The sequence below is a fragment of the Ylistrum balloti genome, unplaced genomic scaffold, assembly GCF_031769215.1.
Source record: "Ylistrum balloti isolate Yb309-2 unplaced genomic scaffold, AGI_CSIRO_Ybal_v1 Utg370250, whole genome shotgun sequence".
NCBI lineage: Eukaryota > Metazoa > Mollusca > Bivalvia > Pectinida > Pectinidae > Ylistrum > Ylistrum balloti.
Window position 1 is genome coordinate 102,750 of NW_026782200.1, and position 23,433 is coordinate 126,182.

At 37.9% G+C, this 23,433-nt stretch overlaps 1 pseudogene; it reads left to right on the forward strand.

Moving 5' to 3' along the window:
• The first annotated feature begins 18,754 nt into the window (after nt 1-18,754).
• On the forward strand, nt 18,755-22,563 carry LOC132552493 (uncharacterized; annotated as a pseudogene).
• The last annotated feature ends 870 nt before the right edge of the window (nt 22,564-23,433 follow it).

Below are 23,433 nucleotides of genomic sequence, written 5' to 3' on the forward strand. Positions count from 1 at the left end.
CTAAATACCAAACTCTGTGTTACTCACACAGAGATGTAACCACACCTAAATACCACACTCTGTGTTACTCACACAGGGATGTAACCACACCTAAATACCACACTCTGTGTTACTCACACAGAGATGTAACCACAGTCTAAATACCACACTCTGTGTTACTCACACAGGATGTACTCTGTGTTACTCATACTACCACTCTGTGTTACTCACACAGAGATGTAACCACACCTAAATACCACACTCTGTGTTACTCACACAGAGATGTAACCACACCTAAATACCACACTCGTGTTACTCACACAGAGATGTAACCACACCTAAATACCATACTCTGAGTTACTCACACAGAGATGTAACCACACCTAAATACCACACTCTGTGTTACTCACACAGAGATATAACCACACCTAAATACCACACTCTGTGTTACTCACACAGGGATGTAACCACACCTAAATACCACACTCTGTGTTACTCACACAGAGATGTAACCACACCTAAATACCACACTCTGTGTTACTCACACAGAGATGTAACCACAGTCTAAATACCACACTCTGTGTTACTCACACAGAGATGTAACCACAGTCTAAATACCACACTCTGTGTTACTCACACAGAGATGTAACCACACCTAAATACCAAACTCTGTGTTACTCACACAGAGATGTAACCACACCTAAATACCACACTCTGTGTTACTCACACAGAGATGTAACCACAGCCTAAATACCACACTCTGTGTTACTCACACAGGGATGTAACCACAGTCTAAATACCACACTCTGTGTTACTCACACAGAGATGTAACCACAGTCTAAATACCACACTCTGTGTTACTCACACAGGGATGTAACCACACCTAAATACCACACTCTGTGTTACTCACACAGAGATGTAACCACAGCCTAAATACCACACTCTGTGTTACTCACACAGAGATGTAACCACACCTAAATACCACACTCTGTGTTACTCACACAGAGATGTAACCACAGCCTAAATACCACACTCTGTGTTACTCACACAGAGATGTAACCACAGCCTAAATACCACACTCTGTGTTACTCATACAGGGATGTAACCACAGTCTAAATACCACACTCTGTGTTACTCACACAGGGATGTAACCACAGTCTAAATACCACACTCTGTGTTACTCACACAGAGATGTAACCACAGCCTCAATACCACACTCTGTGTTACTCACACAGAGATGTAACCACAGCCTCAATACCATACTCTGTGTTACTCACACAGAGATGTAACCATAGTCTAAATACCAAACTCTGTGTTACTCACACAGAGATGTAACCACACCTAAATACCACACTCTGTGTTACTCACACAGAGATGTAACCACAGTCTAAATACCACACTCCGTGTTACTCACACAGAGATGTAACCACACCTAAATACCACACTCTGTGTTACTCACACAGGGATGTAACCATAGCCTAAATGCCATACTCTGTGTTACTCACACAGTGATGTAACCACACCTAAATACCACACTATGTGTTACTCACACAGAGATGTAACCACAGCCTAAATACCACACTCTGTGTTACTCAGAAAGGTAGTGAACCATACCCTAAAGCCCAAACACTAAATACCACACTCTGTGTTACTCACACAGAGATGTAAACACAGTCTAAATACCACACTCTGTGTTACTCACACAGAGATGTAACCACACCTAAATACCACACTCTGTGTTACTCACACAGAGATATAACCACACCTAAATACCACACTCTGTGTTACTCATACAGGGATGAAACCACAGTCTAAATACCACACTCTGTGTTACTCACACAAGATGTAACCACACCTAAATACCACACTCAGTGTTACGCAAACAGTGATGTAACCACAGTCGAAATACCACACTCTGTGTTACTCACACAGGGATGTAACCACACTCTGTGTTACTCACACAGGGATGTAACCACAGCCTAAATACCATTCTCTGTGTTACTCACACGGAGATGTAACCACACCTGAATACCACACTCTGTGTTACTCACACAGAGATGTAACCACACCTAAATACTACACTCTGTGTTACTCACACAGAGATGTAACCACACCTAAATACCACACTCCGTGTTACTCACACAGAGATGTAACCACACCTAAATACCACACTCTGTGTTACTCACACAGAGATGTAACACCACACCTAAATACCACACTCTGTGTTACTCACACAGAGATATAACCACACCTAAATACCACACTCTGTGTTACTCACACAGAGATGTAACCACACCTAAATACCACACTCTGTGTTACTCACACAGGGATGTAACCACAGTCTAAATACCACACTCTGTGTTACTCACACAGGGATGTAACCACACCTAAATACCAAACTCTGTGTTACTCACACAGAGATGTAACCACACCTAAATACCACACTCCGTGTTACTCACACAGAGATGTAACCACACCTAAATACCACACTCTGTGTTACTCACACAGAGATATAACCACAGTTACTCACACAGGGATGTAACCACAGTCTAAATACCACACTCTGTGTTACTCACACACTAAATACCACACTCTGTGTCACACAGGGATGTAACCACACCTAAATACCACACTCTGTGTTACTCACACAGAGATGTAACCACAGCCTAAATACCACACTCTGTGTTTCTCACACAGAGATGTAACCACTGCCTAAATACCACAGTCTGTGTTACTCACACAGAGATGTAACCACAGTCTAAATACCACACTCTGTGTTACTCACACAGAGATGTAACCACTGCCTAAATACCACACTCTGTGTTACTCACGCAGAGATGTAACCACGCCTAAATACCAAACTCTGTGTTACTCACACAGAGATGTAACCACGCCTAAATACCAAACTCTGTGTTACTCACACAGAGATGTAACCACAGCCTAAATACCAAACTCTGTGTTACTTACACAGGGATGTACCACACTCTGTGTTACTCACACAGGGATGTAACCACACCTAAATACCACACTCTGTGTTACTCACACAGAGATGTAACCACACCTAAATACCACACTCCGTGTTACTCACACAGAGATGTAACCACACCTAAATACCACACTCTGTGTTACTCACACAGGGATGTAACCACACCTAAATACCACACTCTGTGTTACTCACACAGAGATGTAACCACACCTAAATACCACACTCCGTGTTACTCACACAGAGATGTAACCACAGTCTAAATACCACACTCTGTGTTACTCACACAGAGATGTAACCACAGTCTAAATACCAAACTCTGTGTTACTCACACAGAGATGTAACCACACCTAAATACCACACTCTGTGTTACTCACACAGAGATGTAACCACACCTAAATACCACACTCTGTGTTACTGATGTAAATACCACACTCTGTGTTACTCACACAGAGATGTAACCACACCTAAATACCACACTCTGTGTTACTCACACAGAGATGTAACCACACCTAAATACCACACTCTGTGTTACTCACACAGAGATGTAACCACACCTAAATACCACACTCTGTGTTACTCACACAGAGATATGTGTCACACCCCAGTCTAAATACCACACTCTGTGTTACTCACACACTCTGTGTTACTCACACAGATGTAACACACACCTAAATACCACACTCTGTGTTACTCACACAGAGATGTAACCACACCTAAATACCACACTCTGTGTTACTCACAAAGGGATGTAACCACAGCCTAAATACCATTCTCTGTGTTACTCACACGGAGATGTAACCACACCTGAATACCACACTCTGTGTTACTCACACAGAGATGTAACCACACCTAAATACCAAACTCTGTGTTACTCACACAGGGATGTAACCACACCTAAATACCACACTCCGTGTTACTCACACAGAGATGTAACCACACCATACCACACTCTGTGTTACTCACACAGAGATACCACACTCTGTGTTACTCACACTGAGATGTAACCACACCTAAATACCACACTCTGTGTTACTCACACAGGGATGTAACCACACCTAAATACCACACTCTGTGTTACTCACACAGAGATGTAACCACACCTAAATACCACACTCTGTGTTACTCACACAGAGATGTAACCACACCTAAATACCACACTCTGTGTTACTCACACAGAGATGTAACCACAGTCAGGGATGTCACACTGTGAGATGTAACCACACCTAAATACCACACTCTGTGTTACTCACACAGAGATGTAACCACACCTAAATACCACACTCTGTGTTACTCACACAGAGATATAACCACAGTCTAAATACCACACTCTGTGTTACTCACACTGAGATGTAACCACAGTCTAAATACCACACTCTGTGTTACTCACACAGAGATGTAACCACAGTCTAAATACCACACTCTGTGTTACTCACACAGGGATGTAACCACACCTAAATACCACACTCTGTGTTACTCACACAGGGATGTAACCACACCTAAATACCACACTCTGTGTTACTCACGCAGAGATATAACCACACCTAAATACCACACTCTGTGTTACTCACACAGGGATGTAACCACAGCCTAAATACCACACTCTGTGTTATTCACACAGGGATGTAACCAGAGTCTAAATGCCACACTCTGTGTTACTCACACAAAATTTAACACCACACCTAAATACCACACTCTGTGTTACTCACACAGAGATGTAACCACACCTAAATACCACACTCTGTGTTACTCACAAAGGGATGTAACCACAGTCTTAATACCAAACTCTGTGTTACTCACACAGAGATGTAACCACACCTAAATACCACACTCTGTGTTACTCACACAGAGATGTAACCACAGTCTAAATACCAAACTCTGTGTTACTCACACAGAGATGTAACCACACCTAAATACCACACTCTGTGTTACTCACACAGGGATGTTACCACAGTCTAAATACCACACTCTGTGTTACTCACACAGGGATGTAACCACAGTCTAAATACCACACTCCGTGTTACTCACACAGAGATGTAACCACACCTAAATACCACACTCTGTGTTACTCACACAGAGATATAACCACACCTAAATACCACACTCCGTGTTACTCACACAGAGATGTAACCACAGTCTAAATACCACACTCTGTGTTACTCACACAGGGATGTTAACACAGTCTAAATACCACACTCTGTGTTACTCACACAGAGATGTAACCACAGCCTAAATACCATACTCTGTGTTACTCACACAGGGATGTAACCACACCTAAATACCACACTCTGTGTTATTCACACAAAAATGTAACACCACACCTAAATACCACACTCTGTGTTACTCACACAGAGATGTAACCACACCTAAATACTACACTCTGTGTTACTAACACAGAGATATAACCACAGTCTAAATACCACACTCTGTGTTACTCACACAGAGATGTAACCAGTCTAAATACCACACTCTGTGTTACTCACACAGAGACACAGAGATGTAACCACACCTATACCACACTCACACAGGGATGTAACCACAGTCTAAATACCACACTCTGTGTTACTCACACAGGGATGTAACCACACCTAAATACCAAACTCTGTGTTACTTACACAGGGATGTAACCACAGTCTAAATACCACACTCTGTGTTACTCACGCAGAGATGTAACCACGCCTAAATACCAAACTCTGTGTTACTCACACAGAGATGTAACCACACCTAAATACCACACTCTGTGTTACTCACACAGGGATGTAACCACACCTAAATACCACACTCTGTGTTACTCACACAGGGATGTAACCACACCTAAATACCACACTCTGTGTTACTCACACAGAGATGTAACCACAGCCTAAATACCACACTCTGTGTTATTCACACAGAGATGTAACCACAGCCTAAATACCACACTCCGTGTTACTCACACAGAGATGTAACCACAGTCTAAATACCACACTCTGTGTTACTCACACAGGGATGTAACCACAGTCTAAATACCACACTCTGTGTTACTCACACAGGGATGTAACCACACCTAAATACCACACTCTGTGTTACGCACACAGGGATGTAACCACAGTCCAAATACCACACTCTGTGTTACTCACACAGGGATGTAACCACACCTAAATACCACACTCTGTGTTACTCACACAGAGATGTAACCACACCTAAATACCACACTCCGTGTTACTCACACAGAGATGTAACCACACCTAAATACCACACTCTGTGTTACTCACACATGGATGTAACCACAGTCTAAATACCACACTCCGTGTTACTCACAAAGGGATGTAACCACAGTCTTAATACCAAACTCTGTGTTACTCACACAGAGATGTAACCACACCTAAATACCACACTCTGTGTTACTCACACAGAGATGTAACACCACACCTAAATACCACACTCTGTGTTATTCACACAAAAATGTAACACCACACCTAAATACCACACTCTGTGTTACTCACACAGAGATGTAAACACAGTCTAAATACCATACTCTGTGTTACTCACACAGAGATATAACCACACCTAAATACCACACTCTGTGTTACTCATACAGGGATGAAACCACACCTAAATACAACACTCTGTGTTACTCACACAGGGATGTAACCACACCTAAATACCACACTCTGTGTTACTCACACAGGGATGTAACCACACCTAAATACCACACTCTGTGTTACTCACACAGGGATGTTACCACAGTCTAAATACCACACTCTGTGTTACTCACACAGAGATGTAACCACAGCCTAAATACCACACTCTGTGTTACTCACACAGAGATGTAACCACAGCCTAAATACCACACTCTGTGTTACTCACACAGAGATGTAACCACAGTCTAAATACCACACTCTGTGTTACTCACACAGAGATGTAACCACACCTAAATACCACACTCTGTGTTACTCACACAGGGATGTAACCACAGTCTAAATACCACACTCTGTGTTACTCACACAGAGATGTAACCACAGCCTAAATACCACACTCTGTGTTACTCACACAGAGATGTAACCACAGCCTAAATACCACACTCTGTGTTACTCACACAGAGATGTAACCACACCTAAATACCACACTCTGTGTTACTCACACAGGGATGTAACCACAGTCTAAATACCATACTCTGTGTTACTCACACGGGAATGTAACCACAGTCTAAATACCACACTCCGTGTTACTCACACAGAGATGTAACCACAGTCTAAATACCAAACTCTGTGTTACTCACACAGAGATGTAACCACACCTAAATACCACACTCTGTGTTACTCACACAGGGATGTAACCACAGTCTAAATACCACACTCTGTGTTACTCACACAGAGATGTAACCACAGTCTAAATACCACACTCTGTGTTACTCACACAGGGATGTAACCACACCTAAATACCACACTCTGTGTTACTCACACAGGGATGTTACCACAGTCTAAATACCACACTCTGTGTTACTCATACAGGGATGTAACCACACCTAAATACCACACTCTGTGTTACTCACACAGGGATGTAACCACACCTAAATACCACACTTTGTGTTACTCACATAGAGATATAACCCCAGCCTAAATACCATACTCTGTGTTACTCACACGGGAATGTAACAACAGTCTAAATACCACACTCCGTGTTACTCACACAGAGATGTAACCACAGCCTAAATACCATACTCTGTGTTACTCACACAGGGATGTAACCACAGTCTTAATACCACACTCTGTGTTACTCACACAGGGATGTAACCACACCTAAATACCACACTCTGTGTTACTCACACAGGGGTGTAACCACACCTAAATACCACACTCTGTGTTACTCAAACAGGGATGTAACCACAGCCTAAATGCCATACTCTGTGTTACTCTGTGTTACTCACGCAGTGATGTAACCACACCTAAATACCAAACTCTGTGTTACTCACACAGAGATATAACCACAGTCTAAATACCACACTCTGTGTTACTCACACAGACATGTAATCACAGTCTAAATACAACACTCTGTGTTACTCACACAGGGATGTAACCAGTCTAAATACCACACTCTGTGTTACTCACACAGGGATGTAACCACACCAAAATACCACACTCTGTGTTACTCACACAGGGATGTAACCATAGCCTAAATGCCACACTCTGTGTTACTCACACAGGGATGTAACCATATCCTAAATGCCATACTCTGTGTTACTCTGTGTTACTCACACAGAGATGTAACCACAGTCTAAATACCACACTCTGTGTTACTCACACGGGAATGTAACCACAGTCTAAATGCCACACTCTGTGTTACTCACACAGGGATGTAACCATATCCTAAATACCACACTCTGTGTTACTCACACAGACACGTAATCACAGTCTAAATACAACACTCTGTGTTACTCACACAGAGATATAACCACACCTAAATACCACACTCTGTGTTACTCACACAGGGATGTAACCACACCTAAATACCACACTCTGTGTTACTCACACAGGGATGTAACCACAGTCTAAATACCACACTCTGTGTTACTCACACAGGGATGTAACCATATCCTAAATGCCATACTCTGTGTTACTCTGTGTTACTCACACAGAGATGTAACCACAGCCTAAATACCACACTCTGTGTTACTCACACAGAGATGTGCCTAAATACCACACTCTGTGTTACTCACTAAATACAACACTCTGTGTTACTCACACAGGGATGTAACCATATCCTAAATGCCATACTCTGTGTTACTCTGTGTTACTCACACAGCGATGTAACCACAGCCTAAATACCACAGTCTGTGTTACTCACACAGGGATGTAACCACAGTCTAAATACCACACTCTGTGTTACTCACACAGAGATATAACCACACCTAAATACCACACTCTGTGTTACTCACACAGGGATGTAACCACACCTAAATACCACACTCTGTGTTACTCACACAGGGATGTAACCACAGTCTAAATACCACACTCTGTGTTACTCACACAGGGATGTAACCATAGCCTAAATGCCATACTCTGTGTTACTCTGTGTTACTCACACAGAGATGTAACCACAGCCTAAATACCACACTCTGTGTTACTCACACAGAGATGTAACCACAGCCTAAATACCATACTCTGTGTTACTCACACAGAGATGTAACCACACCTAAATACCACACTCTGTGTTACTCACACAGAGATGTAACCACACCTAAATACCACACTCTGTGTTATTCACACAGGGATGTAACCACAGTCTAAATACCACACTCTGTGTTACTCACACAGGGATGTAACCACACCTAAATACCACACTCTGTGTTACTCACACAGGGATGTACCCACAGTCTAAATACCACACTCTGTGTTACTCACACAGGGATGTAACCACACCTAAATACCACACTCTGTGTTACTCACATAGAGATATAACCCCAGCCTAAATACCACACTCTGTGTTACTCACACAGAGATGTTATGACAATCTAAATACCCTACTCTGTCTTACTCACACAGGGATGTAACCATACCTAAATACCACACTCTGTGCTACTCACACAGGGGTGTAACCACACCTAAATACAACACTCTGTGTTACTCACACAGGGATGTAACCACACCTAAATACCACACTCTGTGTTACTCACACAGAGATATAACCACACCTAAATACCACACTCTGTGTTACTCACACAGAGATGTTACCACAATCTAAATACCCTACTCTGTTTTACTCACACAGGGATGTAACCATACCTAAATACCACACTCTGTGTTACTCACACAGGGATGTAACCACAGCCTAAATGCCATACTCTGTGTTACTCTGTGTTACTCACGCAGTGATGTAACCACACCTAAATACCAAACTCTGTGTTACTCACACAGAGATATAACCACAGTCTAAATACCACACTCTGTGTTACTCACACAGACATGTAATCACAGTCTAAATACAACACTCTGTGTTACTCACACAGGGATGTAACCAGTTTAAATACCACACTCTGTGTTACTCACACAGGGATGTAACCACACCAAAATACCACACTCTGTGTTACTCACACAGAGATATAACCACACCTAAATACCACACTCTGTGTTACTCACACAGGGATGTAACCACACCTAAATACCACACTCTGTGTTACTCACACAGGGATGTAACCACAGTCTAAATACCACACTCTGTGTTACTCACACAGGGATGTAACCATAGCCTAAATGCCATACTCTGTGTTACTCTGTGTTACTCACACAGAGATGTAACCACAGTCTAAATACCACACTCTGTGTTACTCACACAGGGAATGTAACCACAGTCTAAATGCCACACTCTGTGTTACTCACACAGGGATGTAACCACAGCCTAAATGCCATACTCTGTGTTACTCTGTGTTACTCACACAGCGATGTAACCACAGTCTAAATACCACACTCTGTGTTACTCACACAGGGATGTAACCACACCTAAATACCACACTCTGTGTTACTCACACAGAGATATAACCACACCTAAATACCACACTCTGTTTACTCACACATAGATGTAACCACAGTCTAAATACCACACTCTTTGTTACTCACACAGGAATGTTACCATAGTCTAAATACCATACTCTGTGTTACTCACACAGGGATGTTAGCACAGCCTAGGGATAAATCATCAGTTCACCTGGTACATTATCAACAAGTCCTTATACATAGTTGTCCTCTGTGTACCTGACATCTATATTACGAGCTAATGTGATATCGATGACGGGAACTGTCGAAGTTGTCGCGTCAGGTATGTAGCTAAAGGCAAGTATACAAAGGTAAATGGTCATACATAATGTGTATATACATAATTGTAGGAATGTCTTATCATGATAATACCGAATTCTATCGTAACGACATAATTCTTTTTACGACTGATGATGTAACAGTTGTCACTTGTACATTGTAACAAAGACACACTGTTAACATAAAAGCACCTTTCAATTAAAAATTCAAATTTAGATACAGTAGTGCCAAACAATGAATAAATCTGCATTTTACAGCTAAATCTTCTTTCTAGGACTTGACAGTCATGCTAAGGACCAAAATTAATGAAGCCAAGGAGACGACCGAGGGAAACCAAATTTGTAGTAAGGCCGTGTGTACTTACCACACCACTTTTTTTTGTTTTTTTGTTTTTGTTTTTTTTTTTTTTAATAATTTTCAATAATGAATAATTTCAGTACAAACATCAATAACTGACGTGTGTACCAGTTTTCAGCTTTTTTTGTTTTGTTTTGTCCATTTTCCGGGAATGGAACGGAACGAAATCGCCAAAAGGAAGATGCATTATAAAGAAAAGACTGCCCATTGGATATACTACGTGAAAACAAATCCATTTTGTTTCAATTTCTGGAAAATTTGCAAACCATTTCAGCCATCAAAAGCGTCAGAACGTACGTGTAACAGTGTGTAACAGAACTCACCAATGCAGGGGCGTAGCTCCCATAGAAAGAAAAAACCCGGGCTTACACATAAAAAAAATCCGTGCATAGAGTATGTCGGACAAAATTACAAAACTAAGGTTGAAAATAAATATCAGGGGTTGAAGTTTGTTGTTAAACGAATAAAAAAAACTGTCTCAGAAAACGATTCAAAACATTTTTGAAATCATTAAATTCAGACCCCTCGTCTGGGCTTACACATTTCTGCTGGGCTAGCTACGCCCCTGCAATGGTATGAAATGAATAATAATTAGAGAAAATACTAATTTGTTCAGTAAACGTTAATTTACCTGAGTTCTATTACATGTCCTTATTAGGGTGTCTCTCGAATGAATTTTAATTTGTCATTTTCTATGTCAATTTAAAAATTGAATTTGGAACATCGTTATTAGCTCGGTACCAACACATGATAATAGGTAAAAATGAAAGACTAAAATTGATCGTTTTGGCTGTTTGGAAGAAGCGATATGATTACCAGTACACAAGTTAAAGCTCGCCAGATATAGCCGATCTTACATGAGTGTCTATGTAGTATGAAATTTATTAAACAAGTTAAAGTAGCTGATGTCAGTAACCATGTTGATTGGATTCTACATTACATTTGCAAGATCCTTATTTATCATATAACTAGTATTTCTGATTTTTCAATACCGCGGCAATCACGTGACGTCATCATGACGTGATTTATTTATGACGTCAGAATAATGTTATTACATGTGTGCCTTATGATATTGATGATATAGCCGTGTGACGTGACCAAAACAAGCAAGCGTTGTGATAGACAAAATGTAATTATTGTACTACGTGATGAAAAGATCTTTGCTGCTGCTAATTTTAACAGAACAGAGATCTCTCCGCTGAAATATAGACGTCGACATCCACGTGATATGGTTAAAAAATAACATCCGAAATATTATAAAAAATGAAATAATTCTGATGATCAACAGCTGAAAACTGACATTTTATGTAAAAGTGTGAATTTGATAAGCATTCAATAAAAAACGATTTAATTACTGATACTAACAGAATACAGAATCGACCAAAAGTTTTCCTTGTTAGTTGGCATTCAAAATGAGAAAAAGAAATAAAAATAAGAAAAGGCAGATGGACGAGGGATAAAGTAAATTAACAATAATAAGCATTTGTTCCTAGTTTCAAATGTCTTTGACGTTGTTTTCAGCAAAATAAAGATATTGAAACATCTTTCTTCACTTTTTTTAAAGACAACTACCATCCAGTGCATAGGGGTTACTTCAGTAACTTTCGATTTGAATAATTTTACGTTTTAGATATGTAGTAGTGTTATTATTTGTCGTTATATCTTTTATAACGGTAGTTAATATTCATAATTCGCGTATCGTATGTATCGGAATTTAGCCTTCCAGGTTTTATCCTTACCGTGCGCACGAGAATGGCACGTGCGAAGGGTGTGACGCTAAGTGTTGTAAACCTGTTCGTGAGTGTTGCATGTTAGGCATTAATTGTGTCGTTGGTCACTTTTCGTCAAAGCAGACAATGGGAATAGGCGTTATCTTACATAAAATCTGATCTTAACCACATCTTTCATACACAGGAACGTAGAGTATCGGAGTGGAATAAAAGATCTGGTTTAAATCAGATTGGTCATATGATAGTCCGTCAACATAGACGAAACCTATCGCTGGAGTCTCTTGGAATGATGTAAATACTTCTACTACAAAACATTAGTGGAATTCAATAAAGTATATTTATTTAAATATCATATTTAAATTGAATCCATACATTTTTTATATTACTTTTATTTGACCTTAAACGTAGTTGACACCACCACAAGAGATTTGCGATCATTTTGGTACCGTATACAATATATATATATATATATATAAGATCAGTATTTGGTCGAATACCGGCGTTTGATGATACTGGGTGGAGGATGTGGTTGCTAAGGAAGTTTTGCCATTTTGGATTTCGCTGCTATGCAACGAAATCAAGATGTCGGCCTTAGCAACCCCTAAACAAAGGAGAGCGTGACGTCATCTTTTTTATTTACTTACCATTCCTGTATTTAAGATGGCGGAGTATTTTGACTGACAGATTGATTTCGATGACGTCATTGATGTTTTTTGGCTATGGTAGAGTACGTATTTCGACTGACAGGTTGGTATTGATGACGTCATTAAGTTTTCGGCTGTACCTTGAAGTGCATCCTTTAATACAACGGAATATGACTTGTATGGCGTGTTTTGGCGTGTTGTTTGTATTCTGCATGCATAAACGAATTTTTACAGTTTTTTGTTACAAAATATTACTATTTTACTGACAAAAATGTAGCTGTTCTGTTGTTGTTTGCTGTTGTTTTGCTATTGTTTGCTGTTGGTTTTCCATGCAAAACTGAGTTGTTGCTGTTTTTATCGCAAAACTTTTAGCATTTTACAATTTTTAATAACAAAATATTAATCTTATGCCTACAAAATTATTTTTACATAGTTATTCCCCTTTACCTTGATGACAACTTATCAGATTATGAATGAAACTTTCTTCATTATAATTGTTTGCATCGAAATTTCTTCTCAGAATTTCCGTTAAGTCAGACATCGTCATCCCTCTTCCTCTGTGTACCAAATAATTCATACAGTGCTTACCACGCACTAGAGATTTCAGTTGCTGCATTCGTATAGGTCTATATGTCGACGTTATACAGTTTCAAATCGGTAGGGCTGGATTCCGTCTTCAGAAATATCATCCACACCATAATTAGACTCCTCAAAACTCATGTTCAAATCACTATCAGGTGCTGTGTCGTTGTCACTGTCAGTCATGTTGGCTGCCATTTCTGTTGAACTTATGACGTCACGAGTAGAAGCGCCTCAATTCCGCGGAAATGACGATTACGCTGATTAGGTCTGAGCGGACAGGTGAAAATCGACAACTTTGAGCTTTAATAACTCGACATTGGGGCGACGGATTTTGACGGGGTTTTTGTTGTTATTATTTTTACGGCATTCTTAACATTATATCTAAATATAAAATTACACTCAGGGTACACTTTAAAATCTGAACGAAAGCCTCGTGAAAGGGGAGGTAATCCAAACGGATCGTAATACTCCCCACTTCTTTCTTCGCCTTTGTATACGGCAATACAGTGTTGATCTTGTTTCGCATCCAGATCTTTATCACTGACTAACGAACATGGCGACGTTAATGCACAAGACAATCTGTTCCTGGCATAGACGCCTTTGAATATAGGTGATTTTTTTAAGATTCTCCAAAGTATTCATTTTTAGGCATTAAAGTCAACTAAGACTCGATTTTTACGATGTTGTCGGTTCGACATATATGATGACGTTGATGGTTTGGATCAAGGCTTCACCAAAATGAATTTCCAGAGACAGATTGCCCATCTTAATAAGGTGAAAGGTCGGAAGGATCGGATGTCAGGTCGAATCCAAACAAAATTTAGCCGTTGCCGTATTCTCCCCCCGAGATGTTATTACCCTCGTCGTGGAAATATTGCCGGGACTAGTGAATAAACCCATGTAATGTTTCGCAGTAAAATTCGGTTTTACTGCAGGCTTTGCCTAAACCTGTGTGCCATCTACTTTCAAGAAATTGAATAGATTTTGGGTAACGACGCTGCTATAGGCATCGCCGCCTTCGCAGACCACGACCTATCTCTTGGGTATTTGTCCTATCAACAGATTTGCCTTTTACGAAGTCGAGGTTCCCCCTCGGAACGAAAGCAGCTTTCATTTCGATTCTGCTTATGGGGTATTTGACGGGCGGCAATTCTAACGCTTTCGTATGTAATTGACGAACTAGGTGTTACATTTCTCAGGTTAATGCCTTGTGTGACCTCTATAAACCCGTCGCCATCCACCAGACAAAACAAATCTTTGCATCTGGTTAACGTTATCATCACGTCTACGTTGTCGATCAAGTATCTCTCTTGGGCGAACAAATCCATATGTAATCTGCCCATCAGTTCGACGGTTTCTAAACCAGGCTTGAGGATATTGAATTTCGGTTTTACCGATTTCCCAAGAACCTTTGAGGTCTAGAGGTTGCGATAATCGGGTAGTGTAAGTGGTCAAATATTATCGGGGAAATATTCCTTTGAACTGTTACTAGGGTATGTAAAATATCGTGTTTCTTTGTGATGAAGGGTTTGGGTTATATAGCTGATAAAGCTGCTCAACAAAGCAATCCACAAAGACCCTTAACACTTAATTTATAGATACTTCAAGCATTTACACTGTACAGAATGACGTTTTGACAAAAGAAAACGATTTCTTCTCTCGTTACTTTCTGACCAAAAAATATTCATTTTGCCTCTACACTAGACATATTGTCCGTAGACTCTTTTTTGCGTGTTTGGTTTTTGAGTTACACCCACCGTATAAACAGATTTGAGTCCCGTTCAACCATTATGTTTCAGACCAAATTTGAACAGAATACATACAATCTTACAGAATATGGACTTTAGATAATTTGCTTGATACGCATTATCGTTTACACAAAATTGATTCCCCTTCACCCAAGGACGCTTCAGACCAAAAATGTAACCGTCCTACAGAAGAAGGGTTTGAAAGAATTTGAATCTGCTCTATTTCCCCTTTTCAGCTCCTTTCCGGTTTAAGGCTCAGTAATTCTTATTTCTATATCATGAACGAGAAATACATATCTCTTACAAGGAAACAGTCGAAAGATCCCGATTTGGTCTGAAACCTGTCCCGTCTCCAAATTTCATTACCACTGCATTATTTTAGATTGAATCATGTGGTATTTGTTAATCAAGTATTTGAATGTTTGGAATTTTCCAGCACACAACTATACGGCACAATATCGGATAACTATTCAAATGAAGGTTGAAAGCAATTGACGACTACTTGTAAACTCTATAGCTAAGGGCAAAGAAAATGGGGAAGGGCGAGCTTTCTGGTTTTGATGATGCTGATTGCTTAAACACGTAAGCATCGCTTTTACAAAAAATATCATCATGTCAGCATAGTCAAAATCCAAGCTCAAATTCAGTAAAACTACTAGAAAATATGAACAAAAGAAATATTTATACGGAGACCCCACAAAAAGAACAAGTAGAATAAGACCAAGTGTTCCGGAAGAGTAATCGCCGTCTGCTTCATCGACGTTGCCCGCCATGTTGTTCTTGATCAATCGCTGTAATGTCACGTTCTCAAATGAGAACAATGTATACAACAACGAAACCAACAGACAAATTATCAAACATCAAATACGTTCAGCTTCATGTCTCACAAAGAAATAGAATACTTCTTAATGAGATAACTATGACGACTGTACAACTTTCTCATAATTTTCATCAACCCGCATCTCTCGAAACACTGAAAAACATCGGTACATATATGGATGTGTCGGAGTGTTTGTCGTTAGTTATAAAACGAATGAAATGATATTAAACCTACAAAAACACGTTTCAGCAAAGCCATGAATCAGGCAGTTCAAAATGTGAATCTTATTGACCAACTTGCGCACGCTATCAGGCACTGTTTCATATTAAAGTGTTTATTATATTTTTTGACAGAACACCAGATTCGAAATAAAAGAAAGGGAAAAAATCCGAAAGAAAAAACAACATTATAAAGTTTGTTTGACGGAAAAAAAATAAATTCGGAAAATTGAGAAAAGACAATAGTATGCTTGTCTTTTTTTGTTCTAATCATTAAGGGTGACCCTAAGGAACAACACATCTAGTAGAGATTTGAAAGGTCAAAGTTCATCACCTATGTAATAAAGTACGAGACCAAAGAAATAAACATAAGAAACTTGATAAACATTCCAGTACAAACACGACTTCTTTATATTGAAATGTGTTATCATATATCTATCAGTGATTCTTTCGATTAAAAAACAGATGTTGAAGATAGGCAATATAAATAATGATAAACATGTTTCAAAAGGGCAGTAACTCTGTGTATTTTACAGGATTACCCACTTTTAATTTGTTAAGATAGAAAGGATAATGGAGCGCTGTTTTACATTATCTTAAAAATGTAGATAGCAAATATGAAAACGTCGCCCGGAGAGGATGGGGTGAAGTTGGCAAACAGTAGGCTTGTCGAGTGTTTGTACATTAATGGAGAGCTGACAGTGTTGCTAACTGGCCAGTCAAAGCGCTGCTCGAAATAACGGTAGCAAATCGAACTGTTAATAATAGGATTTCAAATCATTGATGAAGCGAGTTCAGTTATTAATGAGTTACCTATATTTTCGTAAAACTGTGGAAGACACGTAAAGATACGGATCACAAACTATAAACAATGTTTGGCTGCCATTCAAATTAGCAATCAGCTTATGGAAAACAAGAAAAACTTACTTAATAGTAATAACCACAAACGACCTTCGAGTTAGCTGGTGGAGGGCTGTAGTGTTGGGTGATTTAAACAAGCGACCAAGCAGCTTTGACGGTCACCTGAGGTAAGCAATATAGAACGTAAATGTTATAAGGTAAGTAGCTTTCAAGTGTACTGAAAAAATATGACATTAAGGTTCATGTCATGTCATGTTATTGAATGGCAAACAGTGTTATTATTTTGACATCTAAGTGCACCTTGCAACACCACTTATCTTCCAGTTATCTTCCAGTTATCAGATATGGGCTGCTAGGTCACAAGTCCCACCGGTTGTATCACCATGCTCTTACGTTATATCTTATAAAAACACGATGAGAGAAATCGGCATCGTTCACTTACACATAATTGAAGTACAATCTCTAGACGAAACACTTCAGAAATATGTGCAGCTCGCATATTTTTATAACTGTACTTTTTCCACAACCGTATATATCTAAACCCGTGATATGAATGACTTAATTGTCATGATCAGAAGCGCAAGGAAGGTGTCCGAATTTGAAACCTTGCGGTTTTTAGCGGATTCCTAGATCGGGCCATTCCACCCGACCGTGAAGGTAATTAATCACACCTTGCAATTAGTAATGAATACAATACCGAGAAGTCTTACGGGTGGATACACGTAAAAAATGGACAGAGAAAATTGTGGTTGATTTATTGGGTTCGAGCAGGTTTTACCTATCAAGTTCAGGCTAAATGATAGTGAACATAATACTGAAGTGTTCTGTGGTTGAAAATTTGGTGAAAATGTTGAACCGGAGGTGCTGTTGGTGATTTCGGAGTTTGGATATTGGGTGGCCGAAACGGATTTACTGAAGATAGCGGAAGGCACATGTAAGTTCGTGTCTGAAACCTTATTCTGATGGTAGAGAAACTTTATATGATGGTCAGGAATGTCAAAACAAAAGTACTAATGAACAGTATATTACTGAAATGATGAAAAATATGATGCAAGCAATAAATGAAGTGAATTCTCGTTTGACAGTGGTCGAAAAAGATACAGTGACTTTAGAGGTAATCAAAGAGAAACTCAACAGACTATCTGTAAGGGTTGAAAATTCTGAGGCAGAATTAGTGTGTGTTAACAGGGATTTACAGGGAAACAGCAATATAATGGAGAGGGTCAAAGCAGCTAATGACACTATTGGATGTAATGTAACGAAAAATAAGTGTTAAAGATTTAGAAATAGACGACGACATTTGGGACTAAATGGACGACATGAAAGAAATGATCAATTAATTTCAGGCAAATACACTTGACGTTCAGTGTAGAAGTATGAAATATAACTTGATTTTTACTGGAATCGATGAGAAAGTTTGGGATAAGGATGACCCGGATAACTGTGAAAATACTGTTAATAATTTTATTAAAGAGAAAATACAAATCGAGAACGTACATAATATACCCTAGGCAAATGTTCATAGAATTGGAGGAAAGGGGAAAAGAAGTAACGGTTAACCAAGAGCCATTATTGTGACATTTGTTCATTACTGTGATCTCCAGAATATCAAGAAGAATGCTTATAAATTTATAAAATATAAAATACGAAGTAAACGAGCTGTGCCTAAAACAAATAGAAGATAAGAGAAAAATCCTATACCCTATACAAAAAAGGCGATAAAGGACGGAAAGAAGACCCTATTAGTAAGAGACAAACTGTACAGCGAAGGACAATTATACATAAACTCCTCGAACAGCGATACGGACAGGTCTACTTCAAGTAAGCAAGTTAAACAGCGTCGACGACAACATTCTAATCATAAATAGGAACGCGCCGGAGGGCAAAGTCGCGTGCATAGCACGAGCAGGTCAAACTTACCTGTACTGGACTCATGCACTATAACTAATGTAAAAATTTTAGTGTTAAATGTTTGTGGTATTTTGAAACAAAATGCAATACCCTGAATTTTTGGAGTTTTAAAATAGTTTTGATATCTTATATTTGTGTGAGACAAAGAGAGACGATTCAGATGTTATCGACTTACGTGGTTTTGTTACTAAAATGAAAAACCGTTTTCATATTAGGAGAGTTAAATCTGGTGGAATAACACTAGCTTACAAATGTGTGTTAGAAAATAGTGTACATATAATTGACAGTGACAATAAATATGTAAGCTGGTTTAAGATCAACGGAAATACATGCAATTGTAGCGAAGATTTACTGTTTGGTATAGTATATATTCCTCCTGAACACTCGACATATTTTACAGGTGACCCATATTTTGAGTTAGAAAATGAATACCTACATTTTGTAGCCAATTGTACATATGTATGTTTATCAGGCGATTGTAATGCAAGAGCCTCAAATGCAGCTGATTTATAGATGAATTTGATGAAAATGATGAGTTGACCACTGGAAGTTTAAATGACACACGAAGTACAATTGTTTTTGATGATCCGTCTTTCCCAAAAAATAGAAATATTTGTGAATAAAAATTAACATTAACTCAGGAAATTGGCTTATAGATTTTTGCAAATATTTTGATATTTTTATATGTAATGGACGAGTGGGCTCTGATAAAACATTGGGAAGCTTACATGTAAGAACTCCAGTGTGGCTGATTATCTCATGTGTCCTTCTAGCCTTATTAAATATTTAAAATAGTTTAATATTTCGGATTTTAATTTGCTACTATCCGATGTGCATTATCCAATATCACTAACTTTACAATTATTTCGGATTTTAATTCGCTACTATCCGATGTGCATTATCCAATATCACTAACTTTACAATTATTTCGGATTTTAGTTTGCTACTATCCGATGTGCATTATCCAATATCACTAACTTTACAATTATTTCGGATTTTAATTCGCTACTATCCGATGTGCATTATCCAATAATACTAACTTTACAATTATTTCGGATTTTAATTTGCTACTATCCGATGTGCATTATCCAATAATACTAACTTTACAATTATTTCGGATTTTAATTCGCTACTATCCGATGTGCATTATCCAATATCACTAACTTTACAATTATTTCGGATTTTAATTCGCTACTATCCGATGTGCATTATCCAATATCACTAACTTTACAATTATTTCGGATTTTAATTCGCTACTATCCGATGTGCATTATCCAATAATACTAACTTTACAATTATTTCGGATTTTAATTCGCTACTATCCGATGTGCATTATCCAATATCACTAACTTTACAATTATTTCGGATTTTAATTCGCTACTATCCGATGTGCATTATCCAATATCACTAACTTTACAATTATTTCGGATTTGAATTCGCTACTATCCGATGTGCATTATCCAATAATACTAACTTTACAATTATTTCGGATTTTAATTCGCTACTATCCGATGTGCATTATCCAATATCACTAACTTTACAATTATTTCGGATTTTAATTCGCTACTATCCGATGTGCATTATCCAATATCACTAACTTTACAATTATTTCGGATTTTAATTCGCTACTATCCGATGTGCATTATCAAATATCACTAACTTTACAATTATTTCGGATTTTAATTCGCTACTATCCGATGTGCATTATCCAATATCACTAACTTTACAATTATTTCGGATTTTAATTCGCTACTATCCGATGTGCATTATCCAATAATACTAACTTTACAATTATTTCGGATTTGAATTCGCTACTATCCGATGTGCATTATCCAATAATACTAACTTTACAATTATTTCGGATTTGAATTCGCTACTATCCGATGTGCATTATCCAATAATACTAACTTTACAATTATTTCGGATTTTAATTCGCTACTATCCGATGTGCATTATCCAATAATACTAACTTTACAATTATTTCGGATTTAAATTCGCTACTATCCGATGTGCATTTTCCAATATCACTAACTTTACAATTATTTCGGATTTTAATTTGCTACTATCCGATGTGCATTTTCCAATATCACTAACTTTACAATTATTTCGGATTTTAATTCGCTACTATCCGATGTGCATTTTCCAATATCACTAACTTTACAATTATTTCGGATTTTAATTCGCTACTATCCGATGTGCATTATCCAATAATACTAACTTTACAATTATTTCGGATTTTAATTCGCTACTATCCGATGTGCATTATCCAATAATACTAACTTTACAATTATTTCGGATTTTAATTTGCTACTATCCGATGTGCATTTTCCAATATCACTAACTTTAAAATTTCAACGAGTTGAAAGTTTGTATACAACAAATAGTAACATGTCGCAACCTGAAGAGAGAGGAAATAAGTGGAAAACAGATAAATCTTATGATTATATATGTAATATTGATGAGAATTTAATACAAAAATGTTTCTGATGATTGCCAATTGTATTGATCCAAATGAATTGAATGTTGGTGAACATGTCGATACCTGCATTAATATATTATTAAATGCTGCCAACAAAAACGGTCGATACCACATGTACGTCGTATACTAAAGGTAATCGTTGGAATTCAGTAGCTTCAAAGAAACTCTGGTTTGATGCAAACTGTCGACAAGACAGTAAAAAGTATCGCAGATGTAAAGCGCAGTATAGACGTCATCGAAACGAGTATTCTTATAATAGATACAAAGAATCTGAAAAGACTTATAAAAATACAATGAATAAAAGTATTAAAATGTATAATTTGAAGAAAATATTAAAGGAAATGAAAAGTAAAAATCCAAGGGATTATTGGAAGCTACTGAAATCTTGTGGGAGTAAAAAAACTACAGTAAAAATACGAATGCAGTCACTTTTTTAATTTTATAAAGATTTAAAATGCTACTAGCAATAATTGTACTGCTATTATTATACCCCCTGATAATGTTTTCCCTATAAATGATGTTTTAAATTGTAAAATTTCATAGGATGAAGTTTTAAAAGATATTAAGTCGTTGAAAAATAACAAGGCATGTTCACATGATAAAATTCTTAAAGAATATATTAAGCAGTCAGCAACAAAAAGACCAATATGTTAAAATTTTTAATATCATATTTAATAGCGGAATGTTTCCCTCCAACTGACTTACTGGATCTATTGTTCCAATTTTTAAAAATAAAAGTTCACCATTGGAAGCTAAAAACTATAGGCCTATTACAATCGCTAGTTGCTTTTGAAAATGATTCACTAGTATGTTAAATAATAGATTACAAATCTATTCTGAAGACATTAGTTTAATCAAAGAAAATCAGGTTGGATTCCGTAAAAAATATTCAACTCTTGATAACATTTTCATACTTACCTCTTTGATAAATTTAACAAAGCTGTTGGAAAGTAAATTATAATGTGTGTTTATCGATTTCGAAAACGTTTTCGATGAAATTTGGCGTACTGTATTATGGAATAAAATGTTAATTAATGGAATTACTGGGGAAATGTTTAAAATCATCTATAATATGTACCAAGGCATTAAGTCTAATATTTCTTTTAATGGTGAATTTTCAAATTATTTCGCCTGTGAAAATGGTTTGAGACAAGGTGAAAATCTATCTAGAATACATGGCTCAAAATAATATAAATTATTACTAATAATAAATAATATAAAGGGGTTAACTTGTCTTAGTGCCAAACTGGAAATTGAGTTACTTTATATAAAATTGTTTATTTTACTATATGCCGATGATACTTTACTTTTCTCTAGTTGTCCAGATGATTCAC